Here is a 22,137-nt window from a genome sequence, read left to right as displayed (position 1 = left end):
ATCAGATATTTACATTACTATTCATAACAGCAGCAAAGTTACAGTTATGAAGTAGCAACGTAAATAATTTTACGGTTGGGGGTCACAACATGAGGAACTGTTTTAAAAGGCCAGAAGGTTGAGAACCACTGAACTAGAGTGATGTGGCCACAAGCCAAGGAGTCCCAGTAGCCACCGGGGCTAGAAGGGATGAGGCACAGATTCTCCCCTGACCATCTGGAGGGAGTGCAGCCCTGCTGACACCTTGATTTCACCTGATGATACTGACTTTAGCCTCAGGACTGCAGCACAGTGAGAGTGCATTTCTGTTGCTTTAAGCCGCCCGGTTGACAGTACTTTGCTACGGAAACAGCAGCCACAGGAAACTAATGCATGAGGAGCCAGCCCTGTCTGTCCCTGGGGAGTCGGGCTCAGGTGTCCCCTGTCCAGCACAGTCATGCCTTCTGTCAGCCTGGGAAGAGCCTCTTACTCAGAATAAGGGTCCGGTTGGTGGAGTTGATGCTGGGCTCAGCCAACCAGTGGATATTAAACCTCATGAGATGCTTGGAACTGCTGGCTTAGGGGGGTGTGAGGAACTCTGGTCCCCACCCTCCCGCTGCTCACAGGCTGGCTAGAGAAGCAGTGCGCACAGCCTGGGGCAGTTAGCAAATGCAACAGAACAGGCTGGACGAAGTGCCTGCCTGTGGGTACGCTTCCTTGATTCCTGTTTGTGGAGCTTCCGGCACAGGCTGGAAAGGCCGGGAAAGTCTCCACAGATGGTCCAGCAGGAGGACCTAATCAGCTGTGGGCAAACTACGGCCCTCGGGCCGGATCCAGCCCATTTGAAATGAATAAAACTAAAAAAAAAAAGACCGTACCCTTTTATGTAATGATGGTTACTTTGAATTTATATTAGTTCACACAAACACTCCAACCATGCTTTTGTTCCGGCCCTCCAGTCCAGATTAAGAACCCATTGTGGCCCTTGAGTCAAAAAGTTTGCCCACCCCTGATAACTCCTCACACCGAGCGCGTGCTCCCCAAGCGCTCAGAGGCCCTTGACTGTAAGCAAACTATTGGTGTGAAAGCACTTCATCCTGCAGGCACGTCCCTCCCGCGGTAGTGCAAATGAAAGCGGCCATGTTCAGACAGGACGGTGACTGGGTGTCGGAAGTCCAGGATCCCAGGCCCGGCTCCACCCAAAGAGGGGGTGGGAGAGGACAGTAGATGTTATCTTGAGAAAGAGGAGGGGAAAATGAAGAGAAGAGTGAAAATAAATGCAAACAGAATTGACTTCTTGTGTCTAACAGAGATTTCCTTTTTCTGTCTTTTTTTCCTTCGGAAACAGCGTTTGGCATATGTAATAAGACTATCTGATGCTACTCTGAGGATTGGAACTTAGCTGAAGAATGGGGGTGGAGCCTGCAGCCTTTGGGGGGCGGGGCGGGGGTGGGAGAGGGACTCCGTCTCACCCAGCCGAGGGCCACCCTCCTGTCCTTCCCGGTGACAAAGCCCAGTCCTCTGACCCACAGCCCCACAGCCCGGAGAGTGGGGTACATTTAGGTTGGCTCTAAAATGCAAATATCCTAATTGGTGCCTTATTAGCACAGGCAGAAAAGCCCACTGTTATGAAGAGAAACCTCCTGGTCCCCCACCAATTAATCTTAGGCTACCAGGCTCCGCTCACCCTTCCAATGGGGCCGGCTCTGGATTGGGCTGGAGAAGAGGCTGCGCTGGGACAGGTGCGCTGCAGTCTCTGAGCTGGAGGACCCTGTTGTCAGGGCTGTGCTCTGGGCACCCTCTGGGGGTGTCCCCATGGAGGGTGAGGGGAGCAAGCTCAGGGAGGGGAGAGGGTGGGCCTGTGGCCTGCCGGGTGCTGCATGGAGGGAGGCTGGCCCAGAGGAGAAGATGTGGTAGAGGACACTGCAGGGAACATTTATTGTTTTTCTTTCCTTTTGCGGGGAGGGTGCTACAGCATCTGAGCTGCCTTGCTGGCGATTCTTGGTGGGAGGCAGAGCACACTTTTCCTCCTGCTTTCGAAGCAGAATGGGCACAAGTCCCAGGCTGGGCCTATCTGGCCCTCCTACCCTCTGCTGACCCCCCAGGAGGCAGGACTCTGGAGACTTGTTGGGGCAGTGAGCCCAGCATTGGATGCCGGTGGAGCTGGCAGGCGTGCACTCAGGTTCCAGTTCTGTGATCTGATATTACTGGTGCTCTTGACCACGATGTCTCTTCCCTTCATCCATTTATTCTGATGACCTTCCTGATAACTGCGAACTACAGGACATCTTTTAAATACATTATTTTCTGCTTAAGTCTGCTAGAGTCCGCTCCATTGCTCGGAACTAATGCACCTGACTATAGCAATACATTTCACCGGACAGAACAGAAGGCAAGGAGGGAAATTCAGATTTCTGGAGAAACTGGCGTGGGCTAGGTTCTGGAATTGTTCCATTTGATTTTCACAAAATCCTGTGAAATGCCTGATGAGTTACTTCCCCCACCTTACAGTTGAGGCGGCCGTGGGCTCAGAGAGTTGGCTCGTCCATCGGAGGCAGAGCTGGGGTGGAAGCCAGGCCTCTGTGCCTCACGTCGGCTAAGCAGAGTGAGTTTCACCCCTGGGAGCTCCTCCTTCTCTGGATGACCCCGGCTCATCTTGCAAGGCTAGACACTCACCTTTTCTTGGGAAGATCTTGTAGATGCCACACCCAGGCCAGGGCTTCTGCCCTTCCTTTCTGCTCCCCGTGTGATGCATGCAAGTCTCTGACCAGCAATGGCCCTGCACTTCCCTAATTCTGGGTGCTCGTCTTCTCTGGAGGCTCTAAGCGGCCGAGGGTGAGGCCTTTGTCTCACTGTGCCTTATAACTGTAGTATCTAACACAATGCCTCCTACTTTTTTTGCTGCTCAATGCATGCTGATCAAATTAAATAAACACTGATCCAGGTCTGGGCAGTATAGCTAAAACGGAATATCTAAGTTTTCTACTTCAAAAGGTACCATCTGATCCTATAGTGGGAATCCCTTTTGTGTTTAAATGCTAGAAACCAGAAGCAGAAGCTGTCAGCCTCTGTATAGACCTTCGTCTTAATTAGGCTGAAAAGGTTCAAAGGTGAATCCAAGGCAGGGGTCTTATATAGCCTCCTTAGCCTCAGGGCTGGTCATCAGCAAAGACCTGTTGAAGGGCTGGTCAGTTCCGATGCTCGGCTCTACATGATGGTCAGTGACTGCAGAGCACTCCACACGTCCAGTTTCCCACTTAGAATGTACCTTTTCAGAATTGCCCAGATCTGTGAACTTTTCTGAAATACTGGTTTTAAGAAAAGATACTAGGGAAAAGATAAGCAGCCTGAGGGATGGCAAAGGATGTTGGGTGCTTCCAACTCTCTCAGCCTGGCTCCCACCCACATGTTAACAAAATGCCTACTGCAAGAGAAATCTTGCCTGTAGGTGGTGCTGCCCCAGCCGCTTGCCTCCTGGAGGCCATGTTTGTACTCAGAACAACTTTGATGAGGTGAGCACTCCATAAACACCACCCAAAGACCATCCTGGGCCACCTGTTCTGCATCAAGAGGTAGCCTTGAGAGGCGGCTCTTGTCTGAGAGAACTTTCCTCCATATCATTATAAAACTCTACTTCCTGTGGCGCAAGGTCCCCACCTGCCTGGAGCTCAGCTGACTGAGGCGGGAGAAGACTGTCCTTGGACTGTTCTCGTCACTAAATAATTTCTAGCCAGCTACAAGGGAGCCTCTGAGCCAGGTAAAGTGTTGTCTGGAGAAATCTTGCCCAGATATAACATTGAGACAACATTTAAAACCTCATTTAAGTGAACACAAAGAGAGGGCTCCTGGGTAAAACAGACTTAATTAATCTCGTTTCTATGTAGATACTTTTAATTAAATGCAGCTCCAAGTAGATTGGAAGGGCCAGGCAGTCTTGCTACTTGGTGGAGCTGACTCGAGGGAGCCTACAGGTGGACTCGGGCAACTAGAGGCACCAGGAGGCGCACTGCCAGTTCAGGGCTAGAAACTGGGATGTGGCCCTGCCTCCTCCCTCTCTCCATCTCCAAGGCCAGATGTGCCTCTAACATAGGTCCACCTTCCCAATCATGTGTTGGATGCCTTCTTCTCTCTTGACCCCACAACCTCAGCTCTGGTTCAGGCCCTTGACATCCTTCTAGATTATGACAACAGCCTTCTAATTGTTCTCCCTGGCCTCAGTCTCAATCCCTTTCAGTAGGTTCTAATGCATTCAGATTTAGACTCTTCTTAAAACCCTATTTTCAATGTAATGTTTCTTCCTGGTCCATTTTTCTGATTAAATGAAAGGCCTTTCTTCCTCTTGAATTGAACAGAGTAAGGTGGTATCTCAGAAGACTGGTCAAGCCTAGGAATGGGTGTGGCGTCTGGAGAAGGAAATGAAATGGGGTGGCTCCAAGAAGAAGCCTCCTGGGAGAAACTAACCAGAGTCAGGCAGGCAAAGGGGAAATCTGGATCTGAGGCAATGGACACTGAGGAGACTAGAAAAGAGGCGGAGTTCTAATCACAGAAGAAACCTAGAGAAATTCCATGAGCCCACAAGAGCTCAGCCACAGGGAACTGCCATAGGGTAATCTGCAGAGGAGGGACCAATATGGTACTGACATAGGTAGAATTACACTGCAACTGTGGCAAAGATTGGCTGCTCACCAATACTAATTTTTTCTTCTCGTCCTGGCACACAGCTAAACTACATTGTCTACCCTCCCTTACCCTTTTACAGATAAATGGGGCCATTTAACTGAGTTTTGCCCAATATGGGTGGAAAAGATGCATGCCCTTTTCAGACTCAGCCCCTAAAATCTCCTAAGAGGTCCTTCACACTACCATATCTCTTTTGATGGATCCTGAGTCTCTGAATGACTGTGGGGAGCAGAGTCTTTCCTTCCAACTCTACTGATTGTGTCATGAATAATAAATAAATGTACTGTGGGAGGTTGGCCAGCCACGGGAGGAGGCTGGCTATGGGAGGTTGGCCGGCCAGGGGAGGTTGGCTGTTGGGAGCGCACTGACCACCAGGGGACAGCTTCTGCATTGAGCCTCTGCCCCCTGGTTGTCAGTGCACATCATAGCTACCAGCCCCTCCTCCAGTCTAACAGTTGCTTAGGCTTTTATATATAGAGATAAATGAGTTACCAATGAGATCAAGAAATAAATTTAAAAAACCTGCTAGAAACAAATGAAAATAAACGCACAACAACCCAAAATCCATGGGACATAGCAAAAACAGTCTAGGAGGCAAGTTCATAGCACTACAGGCCTACCTCAAAAAACAAGAAAAATAAATAATAAACAATTTAACCCTACAATTTAAAGAATTAGAAAGAGAACAACAAGAAAAAGTCCAGAATAAGTAGAACAAAGGAAAATAATAAAGGTTAGAGCAGAAATAAATGACACAAAGGCTAAAAAAATATATACAAAAAAAATCAATGAAACCAAGAGGTGGTTCTTTGAAAAAATAAACAAGATTGATGAATTGTTAGCCAGACTTATCAAGAAACAAAGAGAGAGGACCCAAATAAACAAAATCAGAAATGAAAGCGGTGAAGTAACAACTGACACCTCAGAAATACAAAGCATTATAAGAAAATAGTATGAACAACTATATGCCAACAAGGTGGACAATGTGGATGAAATGGAGAAATTCCTAAAAAAAATACGACCTACCAAAACTGAATCAGGAAGAATCAGAAAACCAGAATAGGCCAATAACAACTGATGAAATAGCAGCAGTAATAAAAAACTTTCCAATATCTGTAATACTATCAACAGTAAAAAAATTTTTAAAAAGCTCCAAGCAAACAAAAGCTCTGGTCCAGAGGGCTTTACAGGGGAGTTTTACCAAACCTTCAAAGGACTAACACCTATCCTCCTCAAACTATTCCAAAAAATCCAAGAGAAAGGAACACTTCCACGTTCTTTTTATGAGGCCAGCATTATCCTAATTCCAAAATTCGAGAGACGCTACAAAGAAAGAGAACTACAGGCCAACATCCCTGATGAACATAGATGCTAAAATCCTCAAGAAAATATTATCAAATCAAATCCAGCAATATATTAAAAAGATCATACACCATGAGCAAGGGGGATGTATTCCAGGGATGCAAGGCTGGTACAATATTCTCAAATCAATAAATGCGGTACATCACATAAACAAATTGGAAGACAAAAATCACATGATCATATCAATAGATGTAGACAAAGCATTCGACAAAATACAATATCCATTTTTGATAAAAATTCTTAGCAAAGTGGGAATAGAGGAATCATATTTCAACATAATAAGGCCATATATGACAAGCCTACAGTCAACATCATACTCAATGGGCAAAAGTTAAATCGTTTCCCCTAAGAACAGAAACAAGAAAGGGATGTCCATTTTCACCACTCCTATTCAACATAGTACTGGAAGTGCTAGCCACAGTGATCAGACAAGAAAAAGAAATAAAAGGCATCCAAATTGGAAAGGAGGAAGTAAAACTCTCATAATTCCAAGATGACATGATATTGTATATAGAAAATCCTAAAGGCTCCACCAAAAAACTACTAGATTTATTAAAGGAATTTGGTAATGTAGCAGGATACAAACCTAACACCCAAAAATCAATGGCTTTTTTATACACCAATAATGAATTCTCAGAAAGAGAAACTAAAAAAAACAATCCCATTTACCATTACAACAAAAAGATTAAGACACTTAAGAATAAACTTAACCAAGGAGGTAAAAAAGTTGTACTCAGAAAACTACAGGACATTGAAAAAAGAGATAGAGGAAGATATAAATAAGTGGAAGAATATGCCATGTTCATGGATTGGTAGAATTAACATCATTAAAATGTCCATACTACACAAAGCAATCTACAGATTCAATGCAATCCTTATTAAAATACCAACAGCATATTTCACAGATCTAGAACAAATACTCCAAAATTTATATGGAACTAAGAAAGACCCTGAATATCTGCTGCAATCTTGAGAAAGAAGAACAAAGTAGGAGGAATCATAATACCAGATATCAAGTTATACTACAAAGTCGCTGTAATCAAAACAGCCTGGTACTGGCACAAGAGCAGGCATATAGATCAATGGGACAAAACAGAGACCCCAGAAATCCAACCAAGCCATTTTGCTCAATTAATATTTGATAAAGAAGGCAAGAACATACAATGGAGTCAAAACACTCTCTTCAATAAATGGTGTTGGGAAAATTGGACAAGTACATGCAAAAAAATTGAAACTAGATCACTAACTTACACCATACACAAGAATAAACCCAACTTACACCATACAAGAATAAAATAAAAATGGATAAAAGACTTAAATGTAAGTCAGGAAACCATAAAAATCCTAGAAGAAATCATAGGGAGCAAAATCTCAGACATCTCTTGTAGCAATACGTTACAGATACATCTCCTCGGGCAAAGGAAACCAAGGAGAAAATAAACAAATGGGACTACATTAAAATAAAAGGCTCTGTACAGCAAAAGAAACCATCAGCAAAACACAAAGGGAGCCCACTGCAGAGGAGAACATATTTGGCAATGATACATCTGATAAAGGGTTAATATCCAAAATGTATAAGGAACTCATACAACTTAACAAAAGGAAGACAAATGATCCAAATAAATGGACAGGTCTTCAAAGTGGACATACAGATGGCCAAGAGACATATGAAAAAATGCTCAAAGTCACTGATCATTAGAGAGATGCAAATTAAAACAACAATGTGGTATCACCTCACACCTGTCAGAATGGCTACCATCAACAAATGCCAAGGCTGGTGAGGATGTGGAGAAAAGGGAACCCTAGTATACTGTTAGTGGGAATGCAGACTGGTGCAGCCATTATGGAAAACAGTATGGAGTTTCTTCAAAAAATTAAATATGGATCTGCCATGTGACTCAGTGATCCCCTTTCTAGGAATACATCCCAAGAGAACCTAAACACCAATCAGAAAGAATGTATGCACCCCTATGTTCACAGCTGCACAATTTATAATAGCTAAGATCTGGAAACATCCCCAAGTGCCCATCAGTAGATGAGTGGGTAAAAGAGCTGTGGTACATTTACACAATGGAATACTATGCAGCTGTAAAAAAAGAAGCATCTCTTACCCTTTGAGACAACATGGAAGGACCTGGAGAGCATTATGCTAAGTGAAATAAGCCAGTCAGAGAAAGACAAGTATCACATGATCTCACTCATTTGTGGAATCTAATGAACAAAACAAACTGATGAACAAAATGGATTTAGAAATATAGAAGCATGGAACAGTCTGGAATCTCAGAGGGAAGGCAGAGGTGGGTTGGTGGGTGGGAAGAGATCAACCAAAGACCTTGTATGCATATATGCATAACCAATGGACACAGACAATAGAGTGGTGAAGGCCTGTGATGTGGGGTGGGGGTGGGCTAGAAGGGGTCAATGGGGGACAAAGGGGACACATGTAATACTTTCAACAATAAAGATTTAATTTTAAAAAGAAAGAAAAGTACTATTCAAGCCCCAGAGATTTGGGCATTGAGACAGCAGTTACGCTCTCCTGACTAATACAATAGGTATCCTGCTGGGGGACACCTAGAAAAAAAAAAGAGATAGGCCTAGACCACATTCAGCCCCCACAGTAGGGCCTGTGAAGACTGCGCTACAAGGGTAGGGCCACCTCTCAGCTGAATCAGTGTCTCGGCACCTGTCTTCCCTGTAATGCCGAGGACGTCCCCAGTGACCAGGAAAAAAAGCATGCACAGGCCCCGCCTTGATGGGGGAAGGTTGGAGTCTTGTATTAGTCAGATTTTGGCTGTCACATCCCTGCAAAGCTACAGGTTTACAACATCAAGCAATTATATTTGTCATCACAGGTCTGTTTGTTGACAAGGGTGGCAGCGCTGCTTCATGCTGAGGAGCGTGTTCAAACCTACTCTATGTGCCTCTAATTCTGGGAGTGGCAGATTTCAGAAGCACAAACCCGCAAACCAAACCAAACCAAACCAAACCAAACCACACAAGCACACTTAGGCTTCTGCTCGTGTCTCATCCATTAACATTCCATTAATCAAAGCAAATCTCAACCTAGAGTCAATAAGGTGAAGATGTTTAGGCTGCAGACCATGAGCTATGCAGAGTAGGAAAGGAAGAATAATTGTGGGCAAATCACATAATGTTCCATAAGCACCACCTATAATAATAAAAGCATAATATGCTAATTAGACTGGACAGCCGAACAACCTTCCAGATGTCATTCCGGACATCCTTCCTGAAGAAGCAGTGGTGGCAGGGGCCAAGGCTGAGGGGTTAGGGGCAATCAGGCAGGCAGGTGAGCAGTTAGGGGTGATCAGGCAGGTAGGCAGACTGGTTAGGGTCAATGAGGCAGGCAGGCAAGTGGTTAGGGGTGATCAGTCAGGCAGGTCAGCAGTTAGGGGCAATCAGGCAGGCAGGTGAGTGGATAGGGGCAATCAGGCAGGCAGGCAGAGGTGGTTATGGGCAATGAGGCAGACAGGCAGAGTGGTTAGGGGGGGTCAGGGAGGCAGGCAAACAGTTTGTGGCAATCAGGCAGGCAGGTGAGTGGTTAGGGAAGTCAGGCAGGCATGTGAGTGGTTAGGAGCCAGCGGTCCCAGACTGTGAGAGGGATGTCCTACTGCCGGTTTAGGCCTGGCAGTTGGACATCCCCTGAGGGGTCCCAGACTGCGAGAGGGTGCTGGCCGTGCTAAGGGATCTCCACCCCACCCCCTGTGCATGAATTTTGTGCACTGGGCCTCTAGTCTTAAATAAGGGAGTGACTTGGCTAAATTCCGTGTCCCTCGGCCTGTGGGACGGTGCTTGTTGGAGTGATGTAAGAGGCTTCAGAGAGCTGCAAGGATTGACCAAAATGTTTTGGTAATGGGAAGCGAAATTGGAGTCAAAAGCCTTAGTTTCTTGTTCTGCTGTAAGAGACCATGGACCTTTGGCAAGTCATTTCTCTCAGGGCCTCAATTTAGTTCTCTGGGGCATGAGAGAGGTTGGCAAGGTGATTTCAAAAGTCCTTTCCAGCTCATGCTTCTGAGAAACCTGCCTGTGAGATCCTGAGCCAAGGCCTGTGAGATCCCATTGTCTGCAACCAGGCAAACTGTTGGGTGTGCTCTGCCCCAGCAGAGAATGAGGGAGACGATGGTGTCTGCAGAGCCCTTCCCAGAGGGACAGTGGGAAAGAGAGGAGCTTGAGAGAAGACTCAAGTATAGTATTTCTCTGTGCTCATCTAAAAGCCCTTAGTTCAGGCTGCACGGGGCTTGATAATTTTTCCATTAAGAGGAAATAATTTTCTGTGTCTCTTTTGGTTGTATTTATCTGCAATTGACAGCGTCATCTGCCACAGCCTTGACATGTTGCCTGTCCCCTGCACTAGGCGTGTATTTGCAGGGAGAGGCGAGGGGAAGAGGTCTCAGCATCTTCCAGCTTGAAGGAAAGGGGCCAGGCAGCTACCACATGACCTGGTATCTATCTCATATGACCCAGTTCTGACCTCAGGCACCTCCCACTCCATTTTCTTCCCTAAAAAAGAAGTGTAAACAATAACCCAGCCAGGCAGCCCACCGGGGTGCTGTCTCCGCCCAGCCCCCACCCCCTGCCTATCGCTGCTTCTAAGCCAGCTTGACAATAACCATTCATCACGAAAAAGAAAACAAAGTGCGGAGAAACAAAAACCAATCTAAGGCCGCAAATGGACGTCAAACTTTGAAAAATGGACTGTGAGATGGTTGTGCGGTGAGCCCTTTCTGCTTTCCAGAGCAGATGGGGCCCGCACCTCCTGTCACAACCCCTCATGGCCCAAGTTCAACACGGAGGTGACTACAGCCCAGAGAGCAGATCTGACATTCAGAGGTGACATTGGGATGCAGAACGGGGGAGGAGTCCTTCAGGAATCGTGGCGAAGGAGAACCGGCTCTTGTGCTGGGAACACGCCCACTCAGGGTGAGGGTGATGCTGCTCCATCCATCCTTCGGGATTCTGGGCCCTCTGAAGCGGGGGTATGAGATCCTGGCCGATCTGGCTTCAGGAGAGATTGAAGAAGAAAGAAATCACATACTTCCATACCTTGCACTTGTACGTATAAAGAGCCTTACCAAGTTCAAAGCATTTTCCTGGGCATGATCTCACTGCCAGCAGGCAGCTTATCCCATGGCACAGCGGAGGAAAGTGAGGGGTGAAGACAGTCTACGACGCCCCCAGAGTCACACAACTTGTAAGTGACGGGGTTGGACTTGCACCTCATCCTTCTGTCTCTTTGGGACACTTTGGACTGGTGGGAGTGTGAGGCATCATCAAGATCACCAAAAGCCTACATTCCTCAGAAGGGGAATCTCAAGACCAGAGAGGAGAGCTGACTTAGCCGAGGTCCCCCAGTCAGTTGACTGGGACTGGGGTCCAGGGCCAGGGGGTTCCTGATGGGATCAGGTGGAAGGGCCGCACTGCCAAGTCCCAGTGAAGACCAGGAACCCTACAGTGGAGACTGCAATTGGGGCCAGATGGGACATTTGTCTCCCAGCTTTGTCAGGGGACATGGTACCTGTCTGTCTACTAGACCAGGCCTGAGGCAGCCCTCGGAAATCTGGGAGGAATGGTGATTGGCCCCTAGCCAGTGTGTGAAGGAAGGTCCTCCTGGCTCCTCAGGAAGGCACTGCCTTCCCTGCCTTCTCCTCTCGCAATCACGTACCTACGCTCCACGCTGGTCACCCAGTGCCCTGGACCTGTCTCCCGGTGCTCCCTCAGGCCTGGAACCTGGTCTTATCTGGCCAAGGGGAACTTGATCCTGGGGTGCCCCCCACCCTCTCTGCCCACCAGCGGACTTCCCACTTTCATGGCCCGTGTCCTCAGCCCCTGCCCTCTGTAAGGAGAACCAGCTTATCTGACTGGCTCCGTGAAGGTAGACTGCAGGGGTTCAATTCCAGGTTCCACCACATGTTTGCCCTGCATTCCTGGGCCGTTCATGAACTTCTCCTAGCTTCAGTTTTCTTATCTGAGAAATAAGGACGATAATACTTCATAGGGTTATTAGGAGTTTTAAGTGAATTTATGTAAAGAACTTAGCACAGCCCTAACCAGTTTGGCTCAGTGGATAGAGCATTGGACTGCGGACTGAAGGGTCCCGGGTTCGATTCCGGTCGAGGGCACGTACCTTGATTGCAGGCACATCCCCAGTAAGGGAGTGTGCAGAAGGTAATTGATCGATGTTTCTCTCTCATCAATGTTTCTAGCTCTCTATCCCTCTCACTTCCTTTCTGTAAAAAAATCAATAAAATATATTTTAAAAATAGAATGATGTATAGATTTTTTTAAAAAAAGAACTTAGCACAATGCCTGAAGCATAAAAAACATTCAATAAATGTTCATTATTTTTAGTTTTTGATCCTATTCATGCTCCTGTCTTGATGGAGGCCAATGACTCACCACAAAGTTAAAACAGACTTGATTTATTTACAGAGATCTTATTGAGAAAAGGTTTTATCACAAGGGTATGGAGATTTCATTTCCCTGGGGGGGGGGAGCTTAATTGTGGGGTCTCCATCCAACCCCTCAGCACATTGCAGGCCCCAGACATGGGTCACGAGTTGGACCTTTGGGTCTGTCTGCCAACATGTTCGTTGGAACTGGGACTCACGCCTCAGCTGAGCACATAGCAAGAGGTTTCAGAACCACTGCCAGGGGATGAAGGGGACTGGAGCAGGTAAAGTGGGTGGGAAGGTGGCAGGACCCATGGCCTGGCAACTCAGCAGGTGGGTAGGACACATCTGGACTTTGCAAAGGATTCCTCCTGTCCCCGTCTCCCCCCCCACCCCCCCCGCCACACACACCCATTAATGGTGTGCTCTCGGGGAAGGTATTTGATTTCTCTGAACTTCTGTCTCCTCATCGGGATAAGACAACAGATAGCATAGATAAAAAGCACTTGGTAAATGATATACTAAGGTATTATTTTGAGCTCTGCACAGCTTTCACCCAAAGTGAAGTAACTTCAGATTTGGTAAATCTAAATGCTAACACCCATGAACTGTGGCCTTGTTCTCGCCAGAGCTGTGGACGGACGTATGGAGCAGCGATCCCTAGGAGGACACCGCCTGTGTGAGGGAGGGGAGAGGTTGTTGTGGAAACAGGCACCTCACAGGTGCCTGAGGGCTGCATGGAAGTGATGGTGAAGTTGGTTTGGTCCATCGTGGCCCTTGCGAACTTCTCTGTCTCTGTTGGGCAGCCTGGCTTGTCTCTTTCAGCATTCTGGCCTTTCTCTGCGCAGCCTCTCTGCTCTCTCTCCCTTCCGCTCACACTGCTCACTCCCCCTTTCTACTCACCTACACTTTCAGGTGGTTTGTGCCCACGGCCTCCCTCGCCCTGGGTTTGCAGACTTTCTGCTCCACCACCCACGAGCACCAATGGCTTTCCTCTCAATGTCTTTGCTCACATCCCAGAAAGAACCTGACCCTTTTCACCCCTCAGACCATAGACCATTATGGATCGGCTTCCCTCAGTCCCGCGCCCAGCCCTTAGCCAGTCATGTGAGGCTGTGGGGGTGTCAGGTGGGGCCTGTTCCCTGAGAACACGCTGTAGATCAGTGGTTCTCAACCTTCCTAATGCCGCGACCCTTTAATACAGTTCCTTATGTTGTGGTGACCCCCAACCATAAAATTATTTTCATTGCTACTTCATAACTGTAATTTTGCTACTGTTATGAATCGTAATGTAAATATCTGATATGCAGGATGTATTTTCATTGTTACAAATTGAACATAATTAAAGCATAGTGATGAATCACAAAAACAATATGTAATTATATATGTGTTTTCCGATGGTCTTAGGTGACCCCTGTGAAAGGTTCGTTCGACCCCCAAAGGGGTCGCGACCCACAGGTTGAGAACCACTGCTGTAGATGGTTAGGAAGTGATCAGCAATCCTAGGGCCTGTAGGCAAGTCACAATGTCTCCACAGCAGACTCCAGGTTCCTCATCTGGAAAGCGGACTCTTATGTGGATTAGTCAGTTGGTGAAAGTGATCTGACCCCAACAGCCACTTTCTTCATCCGGGCCTTTATCTCCTTTCCCTGGACTAACTCAGACATCCCCAGCTGGACTCTTCGCCTCCATGTTTTCGGCTCACACCCCACATTGGGTCACATCTGCTTTCCACAGAATCTCCACAGTGAGCTTTCTAAAACTCGAATTTAAAGAGCTACCGGATCAAGTGTTGGTGACGACGTGATGGAATAGACATCTTACATTGTACTGATGGGACTGTATATTTTTTAAATATATGTTTATTGATTTCAGAGAGGAAGGGAGAGGGAGAGAGAGACAGAAACATCAGTGATGAGAGAGAATCATTGATCGGCTGCCTCCTGCAAGCCCCCAACTGGGGATCAAGCCCACACCCTGGGCATGTGCCCTTGACCAGAAGTGAACGTGGGACCCTTCGGTCCGCAGGTCGACACTCTATCCACTGAGCCAAACCGACTAGGGCGATGGGACCATGATATTGCTACAGTTTTAGTGACCGGTAAGCTAGCAATGCCCACTGAGCACCAAGCACAGCTCTGTACAGATATAGTAGGTGCCCACCAACATTAAAAATACCACAGACTTTGACTTTGGGTCCCCACTTGGGGCAATCTGTCCTCTGACAGTGAAAGTACTCAGATGTGATACCCGTATGGATAAGACAACTTACTGCAGCATTATTTTACGTGTCGACATAATTAAATAAGTACATTTACTTAGCCTCCATATCCAACAGTAAATGGTTGAATACATTTCACTACATTCATGCACTGGAAAATTATACACATTTTTAAAAATGAGTTAGTTCCACATCTATTGACGAGCAGGTATGTCACCATATGAGATAAGCAGCTAGCTTAGTAAAGGCTGTGAGGTATTTTCAAAAGGGCGATTAGTGTGAACAGGGGTCTATTTGCTCGATGAACACAGAAATTCAGGAAATTACGGGGTGCCAAGCTGTGTTTCTTAGCCTTGGTAAGACCAGAATCACCTGAAAGGCTTGTAGCAGATAGCATTTTTTTCCAAACATTTTTTTTCATTGAGGTACAATTGACATATACCATGTTAGTTTCAGGTGTACAATATGATTCAATATTTGTATCTATTGCAAAATGATCACCGCATAAGTCTAGGTAACAGCCATCACCATATATAGTCACATTTCTTTTCTTCTGATGAGGACTTTTCTGCTCTACTCTTGTAGCAACTTTCAAATATGCTGCACAGTATCATGGCCTGCGTTCAGACGGCATTCTAGCAAGTCCCGATGATGGAATGCTTCCACTTGGGAAGCACACTTAGCAGAGCACTGGTGGAGGGGAGCCACAGAATTGGGTGGAAAAGTTATGAAAGGTTCTTTCTGTAAGTTTACATCCTCTCACCGGGTTAGGTACACTTGTGTAACTGTAATCAATTTTGAAGAGGAACGCAGTGAAAGAGAGGGAGGGGAAGGTCCTAGAAAAGAAAAGGAAACCTGGTGAGCCCACATCACTCACTCCCTTTCCCAATGTCCCGTGTGGCTCACTCAGCACAGCGGATAAAGTCCAAACTCACCGGTGCGGAATCAAGACCTTTTGGGATTGGGCCTGCTTTTGAGCCTCATCCCCACTTTGTCCAGCAGTGCTGGGCCAGTCTGCCCTGGGCTGCACGGGGCTGCTGCTCCCAATGTACCCACTGCTTCACACAGCCCAGCCTTGCCTATGCGCTGCCTGTGTGAGTGCCTCAAGGGCAGGGGCTGACTTTCCCGTCTTTGTGTTTGTTTGTTTTTTGTTGTAGTTGTTGTTTGTTTTTCTTTTTTTAAATTCTCACCTGAGGATATTTTTCCATTGATTTTTCGAGAGAATGGAAGAGAGAGGGAAGGACAGAGAGAAATATCTCTATGAGAGAGACACATCAGTTGGTTGCCTCCTGCACGTGCCCTGACCCGAGCCTGGCTGGGGAGGAGCCTACAACTGAGGTACGTGCCATTGACCGGAATCAAACCCGGGACCCTTTGGCCCACAGGCCGACGCTCTATCCATTGAGGCAAACCGGCTAGGGCTGACTTGCTTGTCTTTGGATTCTGAGCACCAAGTACAGCTCTGTACAGATATAGTAGGTGCTCACTAAATGTTGTTGAATGGGAAGATGAATGATGAACGGTGGTACCCAAAGAGAGCTGCTAAAGTGGAACCTCTATCAGGCTTTAGCTTGTCTACCAAGCATTTTCCTGAGAGGTCGGCTGTTTCTAGTGTTCCCAGGTGCCTGTGTGGCAAGGAAACGCAAACAACTCAGACACCGGGCAGAATGGGCAGGTGGTTTGAGGAGTCTGTGCTCCAGACCCACCTGCTTCTCCTCACAGCTCTTCAGTCCTCCTCAACCTTCCTGAACCCACTCAGTCTAAGTGGGTAATGGCACAGGGAGGATGGAGGGCACAGGGAGGTCCCAGCGTGTGATTTCTCAGGGGCTAAGTCATTATGCTAATTTCTCTTTGGAGCAAGAGAAGTTTTGTGAATGAAGGGGTGTCTACGGATGTGGATGTGTGGGCATGTGCATGCTCATCTATAATCAATGAGAAAGCCTCGTTTGAGTGGACTTTACAGTTTATAAAGCATTTTATGTCCATTATCCCATTAAGGCCCCATGAAACCCTGTAATTTATGCAGAGTGAGTATTGTCATTTCCATTTTTCTGATGAAGAAAATAAGGCGTTGAGAGTGAAGTGACTTGCTAAGGATTGCATTTCGAGGACACCCATGGAGACACAGAACAATGGCCTCATCTGGTCTGTTCCTGGTGCCGAGGACGGACAGCAGCCTGGAGGGACCCCATCCAGGGGTCCTCCTTCCTGGGACCCAATCGCCTCTACTGAGGGTCGCAGGGCTCCAACAGCCTCATTAGTCAGCCGTCACTCAGCAGGCAGGTATTGGGTTCTGTGATGAGAAATATATATTTGCTCTTTGATCCTGGTTCCTGACAGAGAGCTTTTAAGTCCTTGGAATTTCCTGGGTGATAAGAGTGTATTTTTGTATGCTAATGAGACGGCTGGCAGGAAGCCCCTCAATAGCTTCAGGATGAGGACTGATCACCAGAAAGACCAAGCCGGGATTAGAAGCTTGGGAGTTTCGCCACCACCACCAGCAATAATGATTCCTCCAGATGCCTCACTATGGGGAGCCCACAGGAAAGGGGCCTCCTTCCTGGGCCTCACTGGGCCCAGGAGCTCCTGCAGATGCCTGGAGATGTGCACCAAGGTGACTGGGCTGACCAGTCCAGCCTATTTTCCTTGGAGGTCAGTCCCTGATGTGTGGGCCTGTCCTCCATGGGACCTTGAGCACTTGAGAACAGGAGGAGCCTCTGAGGAGAGCGCCAGCCCCTGTGGGCACTGGGTCGGCTGGTGGGGAGGAGCTCAGAGGACAGGTGAAGGTGAGAGAGTCAGGCAGGAAGTGCAGGACTCAGCCCAGTGGTGGCTGTTCAAGAAGAGGGCGCTGGCTTTCCTGGGGAGATGCAGCCCCTCCAGGCTAGAGAACAAGACCCACCATAAAGGTACACCCTTTATCTGCTCTTCAGTCTTTCATACTCAGACAACTTCTTTTTAGTATCTTGGTTAGGCTCTGCTATGGTCTGAATGTGTCCCCACAAAATTCATGCATTGAGTCCTACCCATCCCCCGCCACCTCCTCCACCCCCCAGGTGATGATGGTGTTAGAAGATAGAGCCCTTGGGAAGGAATTCGATCATGAGGTAGGGCCCTCCTGAATGGAATGTGTCCCTTATGACTGGCCGGAGGAAGCTCCCCTGCCCCTTCGCCCTGGGAGGGCACAACAAGGAGGTGCTGCTATGAATAGGAAGAGGCCTCTCACCAGTCACCGAAGCTACTGAGAACTTGATCTTGGACTTCCCAGCCTCCGGACTGTGAGAAATGCGTTGCTGCTGTTTACAAGCCACCCCGTCTGTGGGATTTTGTTAGCAGCCTTGATAGACTAGACACTACTATTCCTCAGATGATCGTAATAGTACCAAACTCACAAGCTCATTGTGAGGACTCAGTGGAATAATGCCCTGAGCTTGGCACATGCAGGCTAGCTCCTTCCCTATTGCATGTGACTCTCCTCTCCCCCCTCTCAGATATTAGAATGGCCGCCCACCCACGGAAGGCTCAAAGGTTGCACGTGGGTGAATATACATTTTTCTTTCCTTTTAAAATATGTAGAGAACTAAATGTCAATAGAAGCAGCACCCTCCTCAGAGGAAGAGTCTGGTTGTGGTGGCAGTGATGAGGCCACCTTTGGGACTTGGGAGAATTGGTGGTGGAAGTCAGGGGGCAGAAGGAATAAACTTCCAAGGTAGCCGGTCTGTCCTCAATGCCTATTGAGAAATTATTCTAGAACCTTCAGAATCACCATTGACTCTTTTTCCATCTTCTCCCATATTCAATTTGCGGTCGCTTTACCCTCACCTCCCTGAAGAGGAAACTGAGCTAGTGCGGGACATGCCCACACTCACCAGAGAGCAAGCAGGGAAGGAGGGATGTGAATGCCTCTCTGAGGAGAGGCTGGGGCAGCACACCTCTCAGTTGCCTGCGATGACCTGACTGTGGTGGTGCCGCTGCCAGGACGCCTGAGCCTAAACCCGTGCAGGAGGCTCCCTCGGCCTCTCCGCGCTCCCTGTGCAGTCACACCCTTCCTACACCCTTCTGACTGCCCCAAACAAAGACATATCCCTCCCTGCTCACCTGTCACCTCTGTGGGCAGTGGAAAGGGCCCATGTGTCTGACTGGCGGTGTCAGACTGGATCTGGGTTCAGCAGCCTCAGTACTTGAGCTTTGGCTAAGAAAGAATTCTCTTCAAGACCCAACTATAAGAGGAAGCTTATTTAGAAAGTTGTAGAGGTAGACACGAGTCGTAGAAGAAATGGGCTCAGGAAACAAGTTACAGAGGCAAAAGAAGGGCCCTGGAGCTTGGCAGGGGGCGGGGGGGTGGGGGGGCAGAGAGAAAGAGAGAGAGAGAGAGAGAGAGAGAGAGAGAGAAGGACAATGCCTGGGGAAGGGGAGAGAAAGGCAGGGTGCCCCATAGACAGAGCCACAGGGTCTCCGGTCCTCATCTTCAGGGTATTTGTTTGGAAGGCTCAGGGCAGGGTCCCGATAGAGTATTCCTTAGCTTCACAGGTGTGTCCTCCTTCACAGGTGTGTCCTCCCGGTTCAGGGTCTGCACTCACTATCAGCACCAGGACAGGGCCTGAGGCCTGGATGTATTGGATGTGGGTCAGAGCCTCCTTGTATCGGGGCTTAATATTGAAGGGCTGTTCTCCAGCCCCCTTGTTTTTTTCCCTCTAAGGGGGTCTAACCCGCCTGACTAGCAACATGCCAGGGAAGAAAGGTCAGGGGAGCAGCCGAACCACATGACCAGTGATACGAAAGGGCAGGGAGTCTAAACCCAATGACCAGAGACACTCGAGGGGAGGAAAGGTCACCCTGGGGGCGAGGTTTCCCCAGTTTTGCCGGTTCCTAGGGCACCTGAGGCTTTCCACCCTGGTGACCTGTCCCTGGCGCATCATCCTTGCCTGCTCATGCCTGTCTGCTGCCCGCCAGCCTCCACCTCAGCCCCAGCTCCTGCTCAGTGGTTGCTGAGAGACCCCCTGACCAAACCTTCTCAGGCTCCTCTGAGCCCCCTTTCTATCAGGCAGTGACCTTGGGCTACTGAGTCTGTCCTTGCAGAATCCGATGTTAGCAAGGATCCTGCTAAGCCGGCTGAGACAGAATCCTTCCACTCTCACTCTGTGGTCACTATGCCTGCCTTCAGCCACAGTCTCTCTCCCTGGGCGTCTCCCAGTGCTGATTTTCCATCCGCCGCCCCCTCTCTGCTTCTCGGTCACACACCTCCACTTGTCCCCACTTGTTCGGAGCTGAGCCCCGGCTCTCTCCCCTGTTGCTAGCGCCCTGAATCCAGGCTTCCGGCCGCTTTAACAGGTGTCAGGACCAGTTGTCTTTAACACTCCCTGCTTCCAGCCCTGAGCTCGGCAGAGGCTGAGCTGAGCAAAAGCAAGTGAGTCATCTCACGCCGCACACTTCCCACTCCGTCCTTGGTCCTGACCGGCACAGTGAGTGGGAGCTGCTGCAGGCGCGGGTGGGGCCTCAGGGCTCCAGAACCCGGGGTGGTGGTGGGGGTGGTGGTGGGGGGACGCGGGGGGGGGGGGGGAGGGGGGAGTGGGGAAGGCTGGAATAAGCTGCCCCGCAGAGCAGGCCTCGGGCGGGCAGCGTCTCCGTGGTAACCAGAGCTGCCAGCCTGCGCGGCCATCTGGGTTTTTACCATGGACTCTGGTGTACAGGGCATGTCTTGCTCCTCTATTTACTTTTAACATTAAATGAATCTGAGGTTGGGCTCCCATCCCATCAGGTTGTCGGAGACTTGCCTACCCTCGCCCTTGAGCCAGGGTGTGCACATGCTTCCCAGGCCTGCCTGGCCTGGAGGGTGGCTGCTTCTGCTGCTTTCCTACCAGACCTGGGAATAAGAAGGGACGCTTGCTCACTGGCCTTGGACACACCAACAAGACATTCCCTCCAAGCCCTCTGCACTATGGCCTTGGAAACCCCTCTACCCCCCTGCATGCACGCAGCACTCTTTCTTCCCTCTCTGGAAGGCCCCACATAATCCATCCCAGAACCCCAGGGTGGAAGCTGTCTTCCTGCAACCTCTGCTTCAGGACTTGGCTGGCTTCCTTCTTGGAGAGGGAGAGAAAATGACTTTCAGAATAAAACAAATTAGCATCTCAATAAATCATCCTGCCCGGCCAGCTTCACCTGCGGGAAGGGGAGGAGTGTTTATGTTGCCAGGCTGGGAGGAGGGAGAAGGGACTGGCAGGAAGCAGGCCTTCGAGTGGGCAGGAGTTTTCCTAAAAAGAGGAGTTTTCATAAAAGGAGGAGCACTGCCTGCAACCCGTCCCCCCAGGGCCTGAACCCCTCCCTGCGAAGGCCTCCGGGAAGGGGGACAGGATGCCCCCTTCTCCTCAGAGGGCTTGTTTATAGACTTTGAAAGGGTCTGGGGAAGAGTGAAAAGAACAAAACTCCGGTTGGAAAACCTGCTGGGGGCCGAGCAAAGCTCCCTGTCCCTCTGCTGGCCTTGGAATCAGGTGTGCAGGGCCTTCCTGGGGGAGTGAGTCCTGCAGTGACCACGGCCACGGCCGTTTCTCCGTGTGTGTGTGTGTGTGTGTGTGTGTGCGCGCGCGCGCGCGCGCGCGCGTGCGCGTGCGTGAGCTCTTGGGCTGTGCTGGGTGCCAAGGGACCAGAGGTAGTTGCTGTGTGCCCACCCACCGAGGGTGCACTATGCTAATGAATGAGGCATCACAATGCCCCCCACGCCCCGGACCCCAAGCTCAGATCACATGCCCATTAATACACTCCTGGAGTGCACTGTGATTGGCATCGCTACAATAAACAGTAAATGAGCGAATAATAATTGGCCAGCTATTTGAAAGTGTTGCTGAGGTTGCCATGGCGATCACACCTTTTATTAGGCTTTATTAAGCTGCAGCTGTGGGGCGTGCGGTGGTGGGAGGCAGCCTCCCTGGGTCCCCGCAGCGGGTCTGACCTGCTCAGTGACCTTTCCCAGGGGCAGGGGGGAGGGCGGGCTCTTTTCTTTTTGAACCGCTCACCTGCTGGGCACTTGGGAGGAGTCCTGCACACGCTAACGCTGACGGGAACAGGGCAGGGCTTCCTCCGGTCCTTGCCTTCCTCACACACAGGAGGAATGGGGGCAATGTCATTTTATTTCCCCCTAGGATTTCCCCCTGACCAACGGTAAAAATTAAAGTCAGAAAAAAAATTCTGAAAGTAAAATTCATTTTAGGAGCAAAAATTATATTCATTTTAGTTTAGAATAATGACTAAAATCTTTCAGATAAGGTGCTATTATCCTGTCTTTATTATTCCTCTCCCTCCCCACCCTCCACTAATGAATTCTAAATCCTCTATGCAAGGAACAGGTTTTAATGTGAAACTACAAGAATAACAGACCATTGTAATTCCTGTCCACCAAGAACAAGCCATGCAGTACCATTCTCTCATGTCGCAGTATATGGCACACATTCTCTCTCTCTCTCTCCCTCCCCACCTCCCCGTTCCCTGCAC

The sequence above is a fragment of the Myotis yumanensis genome, unplaced genomic scaffold (assembly GCF_028538775.1).
Source record: "Myotis yumanensis isolate MYYU_CA2020_CCGP unplaced genomic scaffold, mMyoYum1.0.hap1 SCAF_10, whole genome shotgun sequence".
In the NCBI taxonomy this organism is placed as follows: domain Eukaryota; kingdom Metazoa; phylum Chordata; class Mammalia; order Chiroptera; family Vespertilionidae; genus Myotis; species Myotis yumanensis.
Note: the sequence above shows the minus strand (reverse complement) of the source record.